This window comes from Amblyraja radiata, chromosome 29 (assembly GCF_010909765.2).
Source record: "Amblyraja radiata isolate CabotCenter1 chromosome 29, sAmbRad1.1.pri, whole genome shotgun sequence".
In the NCBI taxonomy this organism is placed as follows: Eukaryota; Metazoa; Chordata; class Chondrichthyes; order Rajiformes; family Rajidae; genus Amblyraja; species Amblyraja radiata.
Window position 1 is genome coordinate 16,342,229 of NC_045984.1, and position 17,855 is coordinate 16,360,083.

At 42.6% G+C, this 17,855-nt stretch overlaps 1 protein-coding gene across 6 annotated transcripts in view; it reads left to right on the forward strand.

Moving 5' to 3' along the window:
* The first annotated feature begins 12,941 nt into the window (after window positions 1-12,941).
* dpp9 (dipeptidyl peptidase 9) overlaps window positions 12,942-17,855 on the forward strand; it is an 85,169-nt gene continuing 80,255 nt past the window's right edge. For 2 of the 6 annotated variants that reach the window (XM_033046672.1, XM_033046671.1), the window contains exon 1: window positions 12,989-13,164. The gene's annotated coding sequence lies outside the window, so the exon portion shown is untranslated. Of the gene's footprint in view, window positions 13,165-17,855 lie in introns of all 6 variants that reach the window. The other 4 variants (XM_033046675.1, XM_033046677.1, XM_033046674.1 and 1 more) reach the window with 4 other exon arrangements.

A 17,855-nucleotide genomic window follows, 5' to 3' on the forward strand; every position in this document is an offset into this window, starting at 1 on the left:
ACTCACAATCTGGCAGAGAGTCTACATTGAAATTTTAACCTTCATTTCCAGGATTCCTCTCAATTTGTGTAAATTCCTTGTGCCCTAGGACTCCACTGTTTCTGAATAACTTTTCTGCATCCCATTTTTCTTTAACATCTTCACTTTTTACAGTTACATAAGCTCTTTGCCTGGAACACCCCACCCAAAGTCTCTATTTCCTTACTCCTCTTCCACACCCCCACTTTACAGTATATTGTTTAGCAAACCTGGTCACATACTTTAATATTTCTAAGACTCATCACGTTGCTTGATTAGTTGTTTGTTAAGTTTCTTGGGACATGTTTTAAAGTGCTATATTAATACAAATTGTATCAACCAACCTGTCACACAGGCCTGGAATTCTTGCTTTGAATCAATATCTGGAAAGGAGTAGACATTAGGAGAGAAGAACTTCTACCACATTGTAATGAAGGCAAAAACACATTTTCTAATTGTTAAATTAGCTTGCAGAACAGTTTCATACAAGAGTAGTGATAAGCTCATTCCTGATGTGGTTCAGCTAACATCAAACTTCTTTTGAATTGGTGAATTTGAGACATCTTGATTCAAGATACATTTATTTGTCACATGTACCAATTGGTACGGTGAAATGTGTGGTCACCATACAGCCATGCGAATAATAAAGAGCACAGAACACGATAGTCTTTAACACAGACATCCCCACACAGCGGAATCAATGTTTCCCACTGTGAGGGAAGGCTTCAAAATTCAGTCATCCTCCTCTGTTGTTCACCCGTGGTCAGGGGGCTCCCGAACCCCTCGCAGTAGCCACTACGGGTTGCCCGATGTTCAGGCCATCTCGCCGGGATGATGGAACTCCGACGTCGGAAATGGAGAACCACCTCAACGGCTTGGAGCTTGTGAGATTTCCTTTGTGATCCTACACTCTAGCAGGGAGCCAATTTCGGGCCAAATATGTAAATATTACATACTGTACATACCCAATTATTATGGCACATCCCCTAAATTTATACCATACATTCTCAGCAGTTTCCTGTGCCCACTATACATACAAGGACACTTCTTGCAGGTGTTTTTGAAGAGCCACCCCTCCAATGCGTAAACCTTTAAGCTGCAGATTTAACAACATATTTTCCAATTATATTTCAGATTGCTATGATCCCATTGTTTAGTCTCCGGTTGCCATAGTTTCACAGCGGCAAAGAAGAGGCAAAATGAGATGCTGAAACAAATGACGTACAAGAGGTGGAAAGCAAAGATCCTATAGCAGAGGAGGGAGTGTCAACGTCTGACAAAAGAAGGCTATGTGGCCTTGGAAATGGTAAGAGATGGATTGACTGCAGGGGTGGTGCCATCTCACTTATGTATTTACAGCGGTCCTCACCAAGCATAAGCCACAAATCCTTCACTCCCTATGGTTATAACCCACCCTCCTTCATTACCACTGGTTTAAGCATTACAATTGGTTTCCTTTATCACACTGATTTGTCTCCAGATGATACTATGATACTCTGACAAGGGGGCATATCATTATATTGGTAGATCCTGCCCATGGTCACTGTCCTTCATATTTACTGCACAATGACCCATACAGGAGTTCCTGCCCAGGGCGTTGAGGCCAATAGTAATTGCTTAAACAGTGTTTGACTCTCCAATGTGCGTCAGCGATATGATATTGCTGAGCTAAACAGCAAGGTTGTCTAGTGACTTCCTAATTTTTAAGTGCTTCAAGGTGTGAGTTATTGTGAATTACAGGATTAGTGCTGCAAGGCCAATTGTGAAATCTATTGATAACATTAAGATATCTTCCATTTTTTTAGAGGGAGGAGGAGACTATGTAAAAAAAAAAAATATTGTAGCACATAACTTTTACATGCAATATAATTGGTCTTGATTGAAAAATATGATTAGTAAAAGCAATAGGAACCTCTGGGTAAATTGTATTGCAGTTTACAGTGCCAATGATATACTTGTGCATGGAGGCCACAGGCATCATAAGAGATTTCATTGAGCATGTAAAGTATTATTAATGTTACTGCTGCTGGAGGTCTTCACCAAAAGTGAAGTGGGGTCTGGAATCCTCACCAGTCCAGAAAACGTAGTCACGGACACTAAATCCCATAAATCATGGGAAATGCATGGTGCCTTCTCGACTCCCAGACACCATGCAAAGTTGGCGCTTATTAGCCCCACTCACTGAGTTGGTAGTTCTGCTTTGCAGATGCAGGGATGTGCAACGAAAGATCATCAATGCAGTTGTATTCATCGTAGACGTCAGAAAATCAATCCCCCCCCCCCCCCCCCCCCCACATGGTCTAAAGCAACACTGGCATATGTTCCCTCCCTTGCTGCCCTGTTTCAACAGGTTTAAAAATGCAGAATATGTACAAGCTTTGTTTCTTTTGTTCTTTGTTGTGAAATCCTAACCCAGAGTGGAAAGAACATGTGAATTTTCAGTTTACAAAAAGACACTGAACCAATTTTGAATGTGACGGCTATTATTTGCCAAGTATAGGTAGTCTTGTCATTAAATTGTATCCTTTGCCGCTGTTTATTCCATGGTCCAGAGGATCTCTAATGACTGTGTGACAGTGACACAGGTGTGTGAACATTGAAACGGTGATGTAGAGCATCAGTTCCTATTTAGCCTTTCCTCACAATCCCACCTCCAGTCACGCTGAGAAATGTGATTTCCTCTGGACACCTACTGACTTTGTAATTACCGAAACATTTTATGTTCCATAATGATCCTGATATATCTGTGTCTTCAGTCAATGCTTCTGAAAGCAGAGAAGACAGTTCAAAGCCAAAGTCCCCACAATTATTCTTCAGGAAATTGCACCAGTCTAATTTTAGCGAGGATGGTAATGCAACAGTGACAGTATTTCTGGAATAATAGGCATGGTGCAATTTTCTTACTTATTAGTATGATCATACTTATCATTTTAGCAGAGCTACTTATGGTTGTTTCTAGGTATAAATCCTTAAATTAATCCTTGTTAATCTAATATGTTTTTTTTTTTTTAACAGAACAATGAAGCACATAAGCTCAAGATTTTATCTTGATTGTAAGTGGGTTGGTCCAAAACAAACTCAAAGTCAAAAGCTTTATTGTTTTTTTGATGCACAGATACACAGATGTTGGCAGTGTTTCTCCACCTGGAGCCTTATACATTGTCACACTATCAAGCTTTGGAAGCATCACGCCAAGCTTGGTCCTGTTTATGAACACAGATGTATGAAAACATCAGTGTATATGCATGTTTAATCAGTTATGTATGTATCCAACATATCTGCTCTCAGTTAAATGTATATGATTTTTTTTTTTTGCAGGAGCAAGCTAAATTGATTTTTAAGATGTGTTTGCACATTATAAAATGCAATTAAAATTTGCATTGTTATTTGGTGAAAATGCGGCACCGTGGTGTAGCGGAAGGGTAGAGCCACTGCCTTACAATGCCAGAGACCCAGGTTAGATCCTGACTATAGGTGCTTGTCTGTACGGAGTTTGTACTTTATCCCCGTGACCTGCGTGGGTTTTATTCGAGGTCTTTGGTTTCCTTCCACACTCCAAAGATGTACAGGTTTGTAGGTTAATTGGCTTGTTATAGATGTAAAATAAATTGTCTCTAGTGTGTGTAGGATAGTGTTAGTGTACGGGGATGGCTGGTCGGTGCGGACTCGGTGGGCCAAAGGGCATGTTTCCGCGCTGTATCTCTAAACTAAACTAAAAAAGACTGACATTTTAATTCTTGACATGACTGACAAAAATAACTTATTACAGTTTTTTTGATTTTCAACAACATAATTTGCACATGTCAATAATTCTATGTTGATATTTGACCCTGGCCATTTGTGGTCATTAGCTAGTATCAGTTTTTTTGCATTTTCATAAGCACAGCTTCACTTCAGTCGAGTGATATTGCTTCTTTCTATAAAAAGGATAAATTACCAAAGATTTGTCATTTACTTCACAGATCTGATAAAATCACAAACCTTTCCATAATATTTTAATGAAAAATGAATGTTATTTGCCCCCATTCACTGCAGGGAAAAGCATACTTGCCCTAATGGCTAAATTTAACTACAACCTTCCTCATTAATGTTCTGACCACTCTGGACTTTGGTCACTTTCTATGTATTCCATAGCATACATTGTTAGCATCTATATTTTATTACTGCTCTGCAATCTAATTTCATTCCATGGTTCAACTTAAACACATGGGGAGCAGGGATCAAACTGTGTATTGCAAATTAAAATAGTGAATAGTAAAAGTGTGTTAACATGAATGTACCTCTGCATGAGTGATCCACTCACAGAAATAACATTAGTGAACATGGGGGCACACAGGTTGAGAAATGTGTACGTGTACGTGTACACAAACAAGCACACTTGCACAATCATTGTGCAAGAATGAGATAATATAGGCACTGTACACACAGTTATGTACTTTAACACCTACTTTAGGGTAAATATAGGATAGATCTATGTGGCTGTTTGTAACATGTAAATTACAAATAACTGCAAATTGTAAAAGGGACTCAAGGCTCAAAATCACTTTCACATAGTACATGCAAGCACATAGACACAACTCTGCAGCATGTATGTAGACATAATGCGATGGGCACAAGGCGGGCTCCTATCTAGTTATTTGGCACAAGAAGAAATGGTCAATAGAGAAAGTAACACTGTTCTTTTGAAAACTTTTCTATTGCAACCAGGTTTGCATCAAAGGGTACATTTTCTCTTTATTTGCTCCATTGTTTTCTCCCTCTCTGCTCAGTGATCACGCTCAACCAGTAACGTGATTACAAGCACAACCAAGATATTATAATCAAACAAACCACTGGCTTGTAGTCAGTGACTTGGTACTGGGCCCACTTCCAGTTGCTTTATCCAGAGAAAAGAATAAAAAGATAAATCTAAGCAGAAGAGACATTTCATAATAACTTTGCCTCAACAAAATTGGATGGCAGCTGTTTTGAGAGGTCTGATGTATTAATCAATGTAATAGAAAAAATGCTATTGATGCTGCAGAAGGGGCAGCAGATAAATCACAACGCTATCATATTGTGAGTGCAGGGACAAGGCTGTGAGCTGCAAGAACAAAAACACTTGCATTGTATCTCCAATACAGAGGAGGTGACACGACCGGGCTCCATCCCAGTCAAACAACACATCTCATCATCATCATCCTTCAAATCCAGAATGGGATAACAAGGTGTAGCCTTGAAAGGAGTATTTTAATCAGATGATATTGTGCTGTAATAATGATGAGCGACTGAGCTCTTTGTCTGGTGACCCTCTGTGTTTTGTACGTGACTTCTCTGCAGCAAGTGATTTTTCTTACTACGTCCCGTTGGATCAAGATCTATGCCTCACTTCTGTTTGGAAGACTAGTGATTTTGTTGTTTCTTATCTATTGGTTTAACAACAAGTCATAGTCTGCCATACAGCACAGGGCAGATCATCATCTGAGCAACCTGAACTGTGAACCATAGATTAGTTCTTACATTCACATGATTAAATCTTGCGTTGTGGAATTAACTCTGCAATGTACGTTGAAGTACATTTGTTATATCACCATTAAAGATTCATGACTTGTCAACGGTAACTGGGCTGCCTTATGTACTCATACTCGTACTCACTCATACTCACTTTATTAGCCAAGTATGTTTTGCAACATACGAGGAATTTGATTTGCCATACAGTCATACTAATAAAAAGCAACAAGATACACAAAATACATTTTAACATAAACATCCACCACAGTGACTCTTCCACATTCCTCACTGTGATGGAAGGTGAAAAAAAGTTCAATCTCTTCCCTTCTTTATTCTCCCGCGGTCGGGGGCATCTAGCCCTCCGTTGACGGGATGATCTTGACTCCTGTAGCTGGCGGCGGGCCCTCCACGTCTGGGCGATCAAGCTCCTGCATCGGGGGCATCTCAGCTCCCCTGCGCCGGGCTATCAGACCCCAGGTCGGGGCTTGTCGAACGTCGTGTGGTTTTGGAGCTCCCGACTCGGCCTCTCCCGAGGCTGCGAGCCCTTGATGTTAAAGTCCCCGGTCGGTTTTGAGGGTCGATCCCAGGCAAGGAATCGACTCCGATGGTAAGTCCACACCCCAGAAATTACTCATTCACTGCCTTGTAACTTCTCAAGTGGTTAATCAAGTTGACTTTTAAAAATGCCAATCTCTATAAATTGTTAAAAAGTGCAAATTGTGAGGATATTTTAAATAAAGGAGAGAAAGTATGGAGATATTCAATCATCTCAGTAATATCTGTAAGGAGTAAAAATAGCATAAATAGTCTGGTCTGTGCCCTTTCATCACGTGGTGGGGGGGGGGGGGGGGTGGGCAGTGGGGTTTGAGTGTCTGGAGCCAAGAGCCTCGAACCTCCAATTTTCTCCTCCCTGTGGAAAGGTCAGGAATTCATGACCAACTCGTGCAGTTGAGCATCAAATTTAGGTTGATGCTTCAGTGCAGTACAATGGGGACACTGTAGGTACAGTCTTTAAGATGAAAACTAAACAGAGCCCCCTCAATTTTCTCAGGTAGACATGTAATCTAAAACAATTAATTGGATTAAAACCAGGGAGGGATATTCTCCAAAATTCAGAACAATATTTATACTTGATCAACATTACAAAAGCAGATAATCTGGTCATTATGAGAGTGCCATTGTGGGAAGATGTCACACATTTACTCCTGCATTTCCTCTTAAACAACATGGATTAGATGTTGTGAATACTTAATTCTAAAGATCTTTGAGATTTCAGGGGCCATCAAATACACCAAGACTATTACTCTTTTACCCTTATCATTCCCCTGGACACAATCCACAATTTTTTGTGTAAACTATGAGGTTGAGCTGCTTACTGCCAGAGCTGGACAGGCCACATAGAACACAATAGGTCCAACTCTCCCTTCCAACTGTTGTTTCATGCTCATTTCGGAATGTGATGGTAAACCTGTTTTTTTAATTATTTATTCTGCATAGTTTCTGCTTAAATCTCTCTTCCCAAAATCTTGTACCTGCACCTCCACCATAAAAGCAAGTAGACTGTGACCATACATTGTCATTCTGATTGAGATGAAACGGTTTCTGATATTACCTCTTCTTCCTAACCCATTGGATTGGACTTTACCTGTCCCAGCCCTGAACATGCATCTTTCTCCAGTCTCACTCCTGTCTTCCCTCATTCTTCCTCAAATGTGTTTCTACAAAACCTCTGACACCCAACCTCTCTGCTCAGTTTCCACGTTAGCTGATATTATTGGTGGATTCTTTTCAATGTCCTCTTCAATCCAGCTGTCATCACCCTTTCCATCAATGTAAACAACTCTTGATCCCATCTGTTCTATCCTTCTTCCAAATTCCTTAATGTTCTCACTTCCAAAGCTGGAGTCAACTTCCTCTATCTCCAAGTTTGAATTATCTCATGCAGCTAAAGAAAATAGAACAAAATCAAAAAATTTTAAAGAATGAATTGGAATGTACAAGATCCTCACAGGCAAAGTATATGCCAAGATGTTTCCTCTACTGGGTAAATCTTGAATGAGTAGACATGATTACAAGATTAGGGGCAGTCATTTCAAACTGAGGAGCATAGGAACTTCTTGCAGAGGGTGGTTTTTGGAATAAATCATGGTGCCTATTTAAAAATAAAAAAGATACATTTTAGAAAGATCAGGGAATGGAGGGCTACAGTTACTGGTACAGAAGAGGAGTTGAGGCCTGCAGCAGATCAGCCATGATGATATTGAATGACAGGGCAGGCTTGAAAAGCATTTTTTTTATGTTTGAATGCCTCTCCATAGTCTAATTCCTCCCTGTATTTGTAACCACAATCAGCCTCCCAGTCCACAGTATCAGTCATTATTTAATTCAAGCATGTCTAGGCACCACTGCTTAAACCCTTTAGAATCTGCTTCTATGACAGTTTTTTTGTGCGCATTCAACATTTCTTATGTGGCTCAATGTACAGTGATGGACCTTGATATGTTTTCCTACGTTAAAGATCCATATAAATGTTTCTGACCACAGAAGCTGCTGGACAAATGTTTAGTCATCCATAGCCTCTCCCCAGTTTCCAAAATCATTATTGTTTTAAGCGCACTCTATTGGGGTTCCATACAGTTAAGATTGGTGGGGAAATGTCATCTTTCTGTGAAAACAAAATGCAAAAAGTTCAGACACAAGGGAATTCACTTGCCGTAATTATTCCAATCAGAGCAGAAAGTCAACAACGCCTGTAATTATTTTTGTGGGATAGTAATGATTGATCTTAAGGTCCAAAGACTTGGGTGGGGAGTTTATTTTAACTCCTCAATTTTTGCCTAGTTGTAATGAGCTTTGCCTTCAACTAATTTTGGTTACAGTGTCAGAATCCAACTACAAAGTGCCTCAGAGGCATAGCCAACACTTCACTCTGTGTGTAATCCAAGTGGTTTCTCAAGCCTACCCGAAGACTGAATAATATCATATCTAGCTCTACTCTGCTCATCCTGATTCCCACATCCCTTTTTAAAATCTATCACTCTCAAGCCTTGAACAGTGATCAATTGAACACTCACAGCCCCTTGGGGTTGGAAATTATAAATATTCTCAATTCATCCCAGTGAAGAATTATACTTCATCTCAGTCCTAAATGGCCGACCCCTTGAAATAAGTACTCATTAGTTTTAGTCACTCCAGCCAGGGTGAAATGTCTCTCTGCTTCAATTTACACTGCTGCACTTGATTCACAGAAAATGGGCGTTTTTTTCTAGTGTGCTAGAACCAATTTGCTAATAAGCTTTTAAGTGTTCCCTGAGTTCAAAGCGTGGCTATTAAACTTAATGATGGTGTTGACCTCGTCATTGTTAAGGTTGAGAGCCTGTCCAGCTGTAATTACCATACCAAGCAAGTCCACTCAATTTAATCCCATTTACACTAATTAAAGGTCTCGACCCGAAACGCTGCCCAGAGAGTCTGAAGAAAGGTCTCGACCCGAAACGTTACTCATTCTTTCTCCCCAGAGATGCTGAGTTACTCCAGCATTTTGTGTCCATCTTCTGTTTAAACCAGCATCTGCAGTTCCTTCATACACGCTTAATTTAGTAACTCTACACATGATCAATTTGAGTAGCATTCCGATCACATAAATTCTTATATAGTTTTACTAGATGGGAATTTCGACCCGAAACGTTGCCTATTTCCTTCGCTCCATAGATGCTGCCTCACCCGCTGAGTTTCTCCAGCATTTTTGTCTACCTTCGCTTTACTCTTAGCCTGGTCCTTTGCTTTAAACGCCTTCTTATGCGCTAGGAATTTCCCACCATTCCATGACTGAAAGTCAGAGGGAAACCTTATTAATTTATGGGAAGAACCTGCAGGTGCTGGTTTAAGCCGAAGATAGACACGAAAAGCTGGAGCAACGTAGTCGGTGGGTGGAGAAAAGGAAATGGAGTCTGACTTCAGTCTGGAGAAGGGTGTCGACCCGAAACGTCGCCTACTCCTTTTCTCCTGAGATGCAATGCATGCCGTCTGATCCGCTTAGTTACTCCACCTTTGATATCCGCGCACATCTGCGATCCCGTACACTAAAACTGTCCTACACTCTATAATTATAACTACAAACTAGCACGTCTTTGGCATGTGAGGAAGGAAACCGGAGCACCCATGCGTTCACGGAGATATCGTATAAACTTTGTACAGACAGCACCCGTAGTCAGGATCGACCCTACTGCGTCTATGTTGCACCAATGCCATTGCCGTAAATTAAGGAGTACAATTAGGAAATATTTTCTCCGTCAAAAAAAATAGTGATTATCTTTCAGAAGCTGCGGATTTGTGAACAGGAATATTCAGGAATAGTATTTTGTTACACAAAATTGCTGGGGAAACTAAGGATCCTCATAGTATTTTGGTAGGTTGAGGTAACAAGGGTGATACAGATCAAATCCATAGTGGCGCAGCTGGTTAAGCTGCTGCTTCACTGCTCCAGCGAGCTAGGTTCAATCCCAACAGAGGGTGGTGTTGGTTCAGTTTAGTTTAGACATAAAGCGTGGGAACAACCCCTTCGGCCCACCGGGTCCACGGAACCACCCGTACACTAGTTCTATGTAATCCCACTTTCGCATTGTACACACTTGGGGCAATTTACATAAGCCAATATATCTCCAAACCTGCACGTATGTCGAATGTGGGGGGGAAACCGGAGTACCCGGAGAAAACCTACACGGTTACAGGGAGAATGTGCAAACTCTGCACAGTCAGGATCAACGATCCTATAGCGGAGCTGTGCTATAGGATCTTTGGTCAGGATTGAAACCGGGTCTTTGGCGCTGTGAGGCAGCAGCTCTACCGCTGCACCAGTGTGCCGTTGTCTGTGGGGAGTTAGCATGGATTCCCTGTGACTGCATGAATTTCCCCCACATCCCAAAGACACAGTTGGTAGGTTAATTGCCCACAGGAAATTGTCCCTAATGTGCAGATGAGTGATCGAATCTGTGCGAAGGGGGATGAAGTTGATGGGAACCTTGCAACAAAACAATGGAATTAGTGTAAGGATTGATGTACAGACGTGCTTGATGGTTGGATTTGGGCGGCAAATGGTGCATTTATGTGCTGTGTGAATTTATGTGGGAAAGAGACAGATGACGGTGGCACGGCGGTAGAGTTGCTGCCTTACAGCGAATGCAGCGCCGGAGAACCGGGTTCGATCCCGACTACTAGTGCTGCCTGTCTGTACGGAGTTTGTACGTTATCCCCGTGACCTGCGTGAGTTTTCTCCGAGATCTTCGGTTTCCTCCCACACTCCAAAGACGTACAGATTTGTAGGTTAATTGGCTTGGTAAATGTAAAAAACAAATGTCCCAAGTGGCTGTAGGCTAGTGTTAAATGTGCGGAGATCGCGGACCCGGTGGGCCGAAGGGCCTGTTTCCGCGCTGTATCTCGAAACTAAACCAAACTAAATGGAGACGAATCACCGATCAGCCATGAACTAACAAAAGCGAACGACTTTCCAGTCTGAAGAAGGGTTTCGGCCGAAACGTTGCCTGTTTCCTTCGCTTCAGAGATGCTGCTGCACCCGCTGAATTTCTCCAGCATTTTTGTGTACCTTCCCCTAATACAATGTTGCTTTATGTTTGTGCATGATTCAAAACCTTTTACTTTTATCTTGGCACCCTGCTTCCACCTTGCCCTGACACTTTGATGCAGTCCATCGGTTCACCTTGGTCGCACCACTCCATGTGTTTCAGAGTCGCTGTCCATTGACTGTCTCGTCGGGGCTTGTTATTATTCCCATTGCTGCCCTGTGAGATGGTTAATATGAATAGTGAACGACAACATTCGGAGCAGCTTCTATTAGATTGAAACCGTAATGTCGCTGGCGGTTTTACTAAATCTTGCAATTTTACAATACAGGATGAAGTGAATCCCATGATGTCAACTGCATTTCTGTCCACACTCTCTCTGAGTTCTTGAACCCCATAAGATGCAGGCACTGCTTCATAGAATATTCACACAACATTGTGTAGGAAGGAAATGCTGATGCTGGTTTACACTGAAAACAGACACACAATGCTGGAGCAACTTAGGGGTCAAGCAGCATCTCTGGAGAAAGAGGAAAGGTGACGTTTCGGGTTGGGACCCTTCTTCAAACTGAGAGTCAGGGGCGAAGAAAACTAGAGGTATGAAATCAATCAGATCAAGAACAAATCAGATCTGGCAACAATGGCAACCAGGAGATCATGTAGGCCAAATCGTACTGAGCGTAGGTGTTCAGCGAAACGATCACACTAAACTGATAACCAATCAACTCCTATGATGTGCCAGAAAATATTGGAACTGTTCTCTTTGTTCGGACAATGCCCTACCATTCAACAGATGGGTGTTGCACCTCAGGTAGTTGCAAAGGAACGTGTACTCAGTGTCATAAGGTGGTTGGTGGGAATTGAAGAACAGACCAGCGAGGCAGCAGCAAAGGTAATGTGGACATAAGGAACTGCGAAAAATGTCACAACGTAACTCAGCGCGTTATGGCAGTATCATTTTGAGTCTGAAGATGGGTCCCGACCTGAAACGGCGACTGTCCATGTTCTTCAGAGATGCTTCCTGATCCGCTGAGTTACTCCAGCACTTCGTGTCTTTTTTCAGTAGCAAAGGCATGAACCTGCATGGTGCTGAACGGGGAAGGAAGGAAAATATGTGTCTGGTGGTGGAAACGGAGTGGACAGAAATAGAAAATAATGATCGACGATGTCAACAGCAAGGGGTGAGACTAGAAGGTGAGTGGATCAGAAAAAAACTGAAAGGGGACAAAAATCTGGATGGGTTTTGGAATGTAACAATTGAAGTTTGTGATTTTTCATGTCAGAAAGGAAGGGAAAAGTCACCGATAACAGCACTGAATGTGGCGAAGAAATAATAGGAAATATTCTTCTGAGTAAATATAAATAGAACTGCGGAACATGGCAATTTTGAGATCAAGTGAGTCTGTGTTATTGTAAAGAGAGCATATATATGCATTAACTTAATGATTAAGGTCGTCTCAGGATGAGACGAGGCTCTACCTTGACAAATGCTAGATAATTTCAGCATATATGTGATCTGGTGGGCCCGAATTGTGCAGATGAAATTCTAAATTGAAATCCACGTGGGGTGAGTTGTGAATGCTGTCTGACCTGTTGAGTGTTTTTTATATTTTCATTTCAGATTTATAGCATCTGCTTTTATTTTACTTTCACCATCAAGCCGCTGAGGGCGCTGCAGGCGACTCCGAGCCGCTGAGGGCGCTGCAGGCGACTCCGAGCCGCTGAGGGCGCTGCAGGCGACTCCGAGCCGCTGAGGGCGCTGCAGGCGACTCCGAACCGCTGAAGGCGCTGTAGGTACTCCGAGCCGCCGAGGGCGCTGCAGGCGACTCCGAGCCGCCGAGGGCGCTGCAGGCGACTCCGAACCGCTGAAGGCGCTTCAGGCGACTCCGAGCCACTGAGGGCGCTGCAGGAAGGCGCCGCCTATCTGCGGGTTAAGGATGATCCTGCGGCCGCGGCTGCCTTGTCGCGGGATGAAAGGCCGAGGTTGCGGCAGTGCGGGTTCCCGGCATCGTGTCCCGCAGTGAGTTTGAATGAAGTTGGGGAAAGGAGCCGGCTTTATTATAGGGCCCTGTAGAAGGTGAGTGGGCGGCGGTAAACACTTCAACCCGGTGCTGCTGAGGCACGACGTCGGGCCGAGCCTGTGGGCCGCAGGCGCGCAGACCCCGGGGCCGGAACCTGCGCATCATAATTGTCCTGCGGCTCCGGGACCCCGGCGGCGACCGCGCTGGGCCGGACACGGGCAGTGGAAGGTGTTCTGTGGTGATGGAAACCTGACCCAGTAACTGGTCAATGACCGGGACCCGACCGGGCCGTTCCGCTGTCTTTCCCTCTCATCACCGGTACCCTATGTGAAGGAGGAGGAGGGTTCGGGGGCACTTCTCTCAGAACAGCCCGAGGGAGCCAGCTGTCCGCACCGAATGTTCGCCCATACCATTGTCTGGTGGGTTTTGAAGGAACTCTCGGGTCCAGGCGATATCATACATCTTTAATAAATTATCAGCATCGACAGTTTCACCCTTTTTTAAACTGAAGGATCGATGGAGGGAAAGGCCTCGCCTCCAGATAATTTGGCTGCATCTCAAACCTATGAGCAGTTGACGGGAGTTTTCATTCCACAATTGTCCTTAAAACTGGGATTTACTAATCTACTAATCTTGTACTATACCGTTTGCCGTAAAGCAGATTTACCTGCATGTGTTCTTATGTGCTTTAACTATATAATGTGTAAATTGTGTAGCATTGTGCAACGCAGAAAACAGGTCTGAAGAGTGATTTTTGTATTGGATTTATGTGCCCACGTGAACAAGGTGATATTTTATAACACCGACGACCGTAAACTGGCTTTTGTAAGAGCTACTTAGCTGCACCCATTCCATATATCTTTCCCTGAAACCCTGTGATGCTTTTACCTTCAACTACATGTCTGGTCAAAACTGAATCTGCTTGTCTATATCTAAGTTGCTCGTTCATAACTGCTCTTGGCATGAAAAGGGTTTGGGATTGCACAGTGGCAAGTTGAGCTGCTGTCTCATCACACTGACAACCACAATTCAATGCTGATCTCTAGATTTTTCCCTGTGTGGAATTTAATGTTCTCCCTGTGACTGCATGTGTTTTCCTTGGGTGTTGTGGTTTCATCTCATGTCCCAAAGGCATGCTGATGGGGAGATTAATAGGCTACTGTAAATTGCCCCTATTGTCCAGGTGAGTGGTAGAATTGGGGGGGGGGGAGGGAATGTGGAACGTGGAGAGAAGATGGTTAGGGATGAAATGAATAATGTGCATTGTGTAAATAGGCGTTTGATGGATAGTGCAGACGGTGTCTGGAGCATGTTTCTATGCTGCATCACTGACTCCATTTTCTTTGTCATCACTGGATCCCTGTAATCAATCTATACACCTGTACCTTCTGTTCCTTGACCCGTTTGCCATTAGAAATGGCTTATTTGTATTTACATTATTAAGATCCTTTGTGATTTTGAGATCTTTCACTGCTTGGCTTCCTCTTCTGCAAAAAACAATCTTTGTTTCTTCTGTCACTTATACTAGGGATGATTCTGGTAACATTTTGGGAACTCTTTCCCAGGCATTTGCATCGTTATTTGCTATGTCTGAAATTAATCCTCCACTTATTCAACATATGTGCTTTCTTGACCTGCCCTGCCACATTAAAAGATTTCTGTACACAGATTTAGCAGTCACTCTGTTCTCGTATCAGTTTATAGCCTTTTTTTTTTCTTTTAAGGACTTTGCTCCTCCATAGTAAACACTCTACATTTATGAGCGTTGTCAGCAAGAGTGTCATTTATTATCCCCTACATGCTCTTAAGAAAATGGGGAGGAGCTGTTTTTTTGAACCATCGCACTCCCATCTATAATATGCAGTTTCACTGAATGAATGGCAGTTTACTTCAGGTAGTGTGCACCTTGGTGAGGAATCTGTTGGAAGCGTTCTCAACCTGCCCTTGTCCCTTGTGTTGGGGTTGTGTTTATGAAAATTCAAGAACAGTACAGCACGGAACAGTCCCTTCGGCCCACAATGTCTGTGCCGAACATGATGCAAAGTTGAACAAATTTCCTCTGCCTACATGTGCTCTCTATCCCTCCATTTCCTGTCTATCCATGTGCCCATCTACAATCCTCTTAAATGCTTGTATTGTATCTGCTTCCACCAAACCTGACATTACATTCCAGGTATCCACCACTATTTTAACAAACATGCCTTGCATGTAAACTTCTCCCACCTGACCTTGGAGCCTCTAACTTTGACAATTCCACCCTGGGAAAAAGATTCTGTCTACCCCATCTATGATGCTCATGCTGTAATACACTTTTAACAGTCTCCCTCGCCCTCTGATGCTCCAGAGAAAACAATGCAAGTTCCCTCTCCGATCTCTCCTTATAGCTAATGCCCTCGAATCCAGGCAGCATCCTGCAAAACTGCTCTATACCCTCTCCAAAGCCTCTACATCCTTGGGGTGACCAGGACTGCAATTGCATAATACTGCAAATGCGGCCTAACCATAGTTCTATAAAACTGCAATGTGACTTTCTGACTTTTGTGTTCAATGTCCTGACCGATGAAGGTAAGCATACCATAAGTCGCCTTGACTACGTTATCTATTTGTTGCCATTTTCAGGAAGCTATTGACGTAGACCCCAGGATCCCTCTGTACATCGATACTGTCAAGGGTCTTACAATTAATCATATACTATCCCCTTGTATTTGACCACCTAAAGTGCAAACACCTCATATTTGCTCAGATTAAATTTAATTTTTTTCATCTGTAATTGATCTATATCCTGCTCTATTATTTGACAGCCTTTATCACTGTCTCTAACTCCACCATTTTGGCATTGTCTGAAAACTTAGTAACCAACCTATCTATATTAACGTCCAAGTCATTTATATCTCGCAATCAGAGGCCCTAACAAAGAACCCTGCAGAACACTACTGGTCAAAGACCTCCAGCTAGAATAACCCACTGCCCTCGGCCTTCTATTGGCAAGTTAATTCTGAATCCAAACTACCTAATCACCATGGATCCCATGCATCTTAATCTTCTGGATCAGCCTACCATGGGGGACTTTATCAAATCCTTACTAAAATACATATGGACAACATTCACTGCTCTACCTTCCACAATCACCTCAAAAAAAGACTCAATCAATAGTGAGCCTTGATCTGGTGCAGAAAAAGGCTCCAAGCTAACTGTCCCTAATTATCAAATTTTCTTCCAAAAGAGAGTAAATCCTATCTGAAGAATTATCTCCAATAACTTCCCTACCTTGGACATGAAGCTCACTGTCCTATAATTTCTTGGATTAGCTCAATTTCCCTTCTTAAACAAAGGAACAATATTGGCTACTCTCCAGTCTTCTGGCATTTTACTTGTGGCTTGAGAAGATACAAAGTTCTTTGTCAAGACCCCTGCATTTTCCTCTCTTGCGTCTCACAATAACCCATGATAGATTTATCTCCCCCTCAAGCCCTTCAAGACAGCCAACACCACGTGCATCATGACCTCAAACTGCCCTAGCATATTAGCACACTGATCTACTGTCCTTCTTGGTGAATACATATACAAAGTACGCATTTAATACATCACCTACATCCTCCAAGAATAAATGTTCTCCTTTTATCCTTAAGTGGTCCTACCTACTCCATAGTTACTCTCCTGTTTTTAATGTACTAAAAAGCCATAGGATTTACTTTAATCTGACTTGCTAATGACTCTTCAGGGCCCCTTTTGGCCCATCTAATTTCCTGCATGAGTTCTTTTGTGCTTGTTTTATATTCCTCAATGCCTCTGTCCTAGTTCTTTTCCTGAACCTTCTTCCTTTTCAACTAAGTTTACGACTCTGATCACCTACAGTTCCCTTTCCTTGCTATCCCTTTCCCTCTTCCTCACTGGAACATGCCATTCCAGGACTCTGATCAGCTGGTCTTTAAATTACTTGTCTGATGTGGATTACTCGATAACAGCTGTTTCCAATTTGCTCTCCCTAATTCATGCCAAATATTGTAATCTGCCTTGCCTCAATTTCGTACTTTCTCTGAAATGTACAGGCCTATCCTTAATTCATAACTATCTTAAAACCTATGTAGTGATCACTGCTCCCCAAAAGCTCTTCCACTGAAACACCAGTCACCTGGCCAGACTTATTTCCCATTTTTAGGTCCAGTATGGTCCCTCCTTTAGTTGGACTATCCACACATAGTTTCAAGAAACCCTCCTGGATATACCCAATAAATTCTGCCCCAAATAAGCCTTTTCCACCAGTTGATTTTGGGGAAGTCGCCCACTATGACAACTGTCGCTTTCACATCTTTATACAATCTGCCAACATTTCTGTTTCTTTACCTCCCACTAGCTACTGGGAGGTTTTTAATAATCCCATTTGAGTGAATGCACATTTCCTTCTTGTTGGAATAGCTATAGTGAGTAACTGCAATGTGTTGTTGATGGTATGTATTACAGCCGTTGTGTATAGTGATGGAGGAAGTGAAATATTCGAATGGGGGATGGGGTTTCAGCTAAATGGCTTTGTTTCCTCTATTGTAAAAGGCTTCCTGACTCTTGCTGAAGCTGCGCTCATCCAGGCAAACGGAGAGTTTTCCATCACATTATTGATATGTGCCTTCGATATGGTGGAAAGGGTTTGGGGTGCCAGGAGATGAATCAATAGCTGCTTGATCGCATCTTCTGACTTGCTATTGTCATGGTATGATCCATTTACATTAATGCTTAATGGTAACCCCAGCAG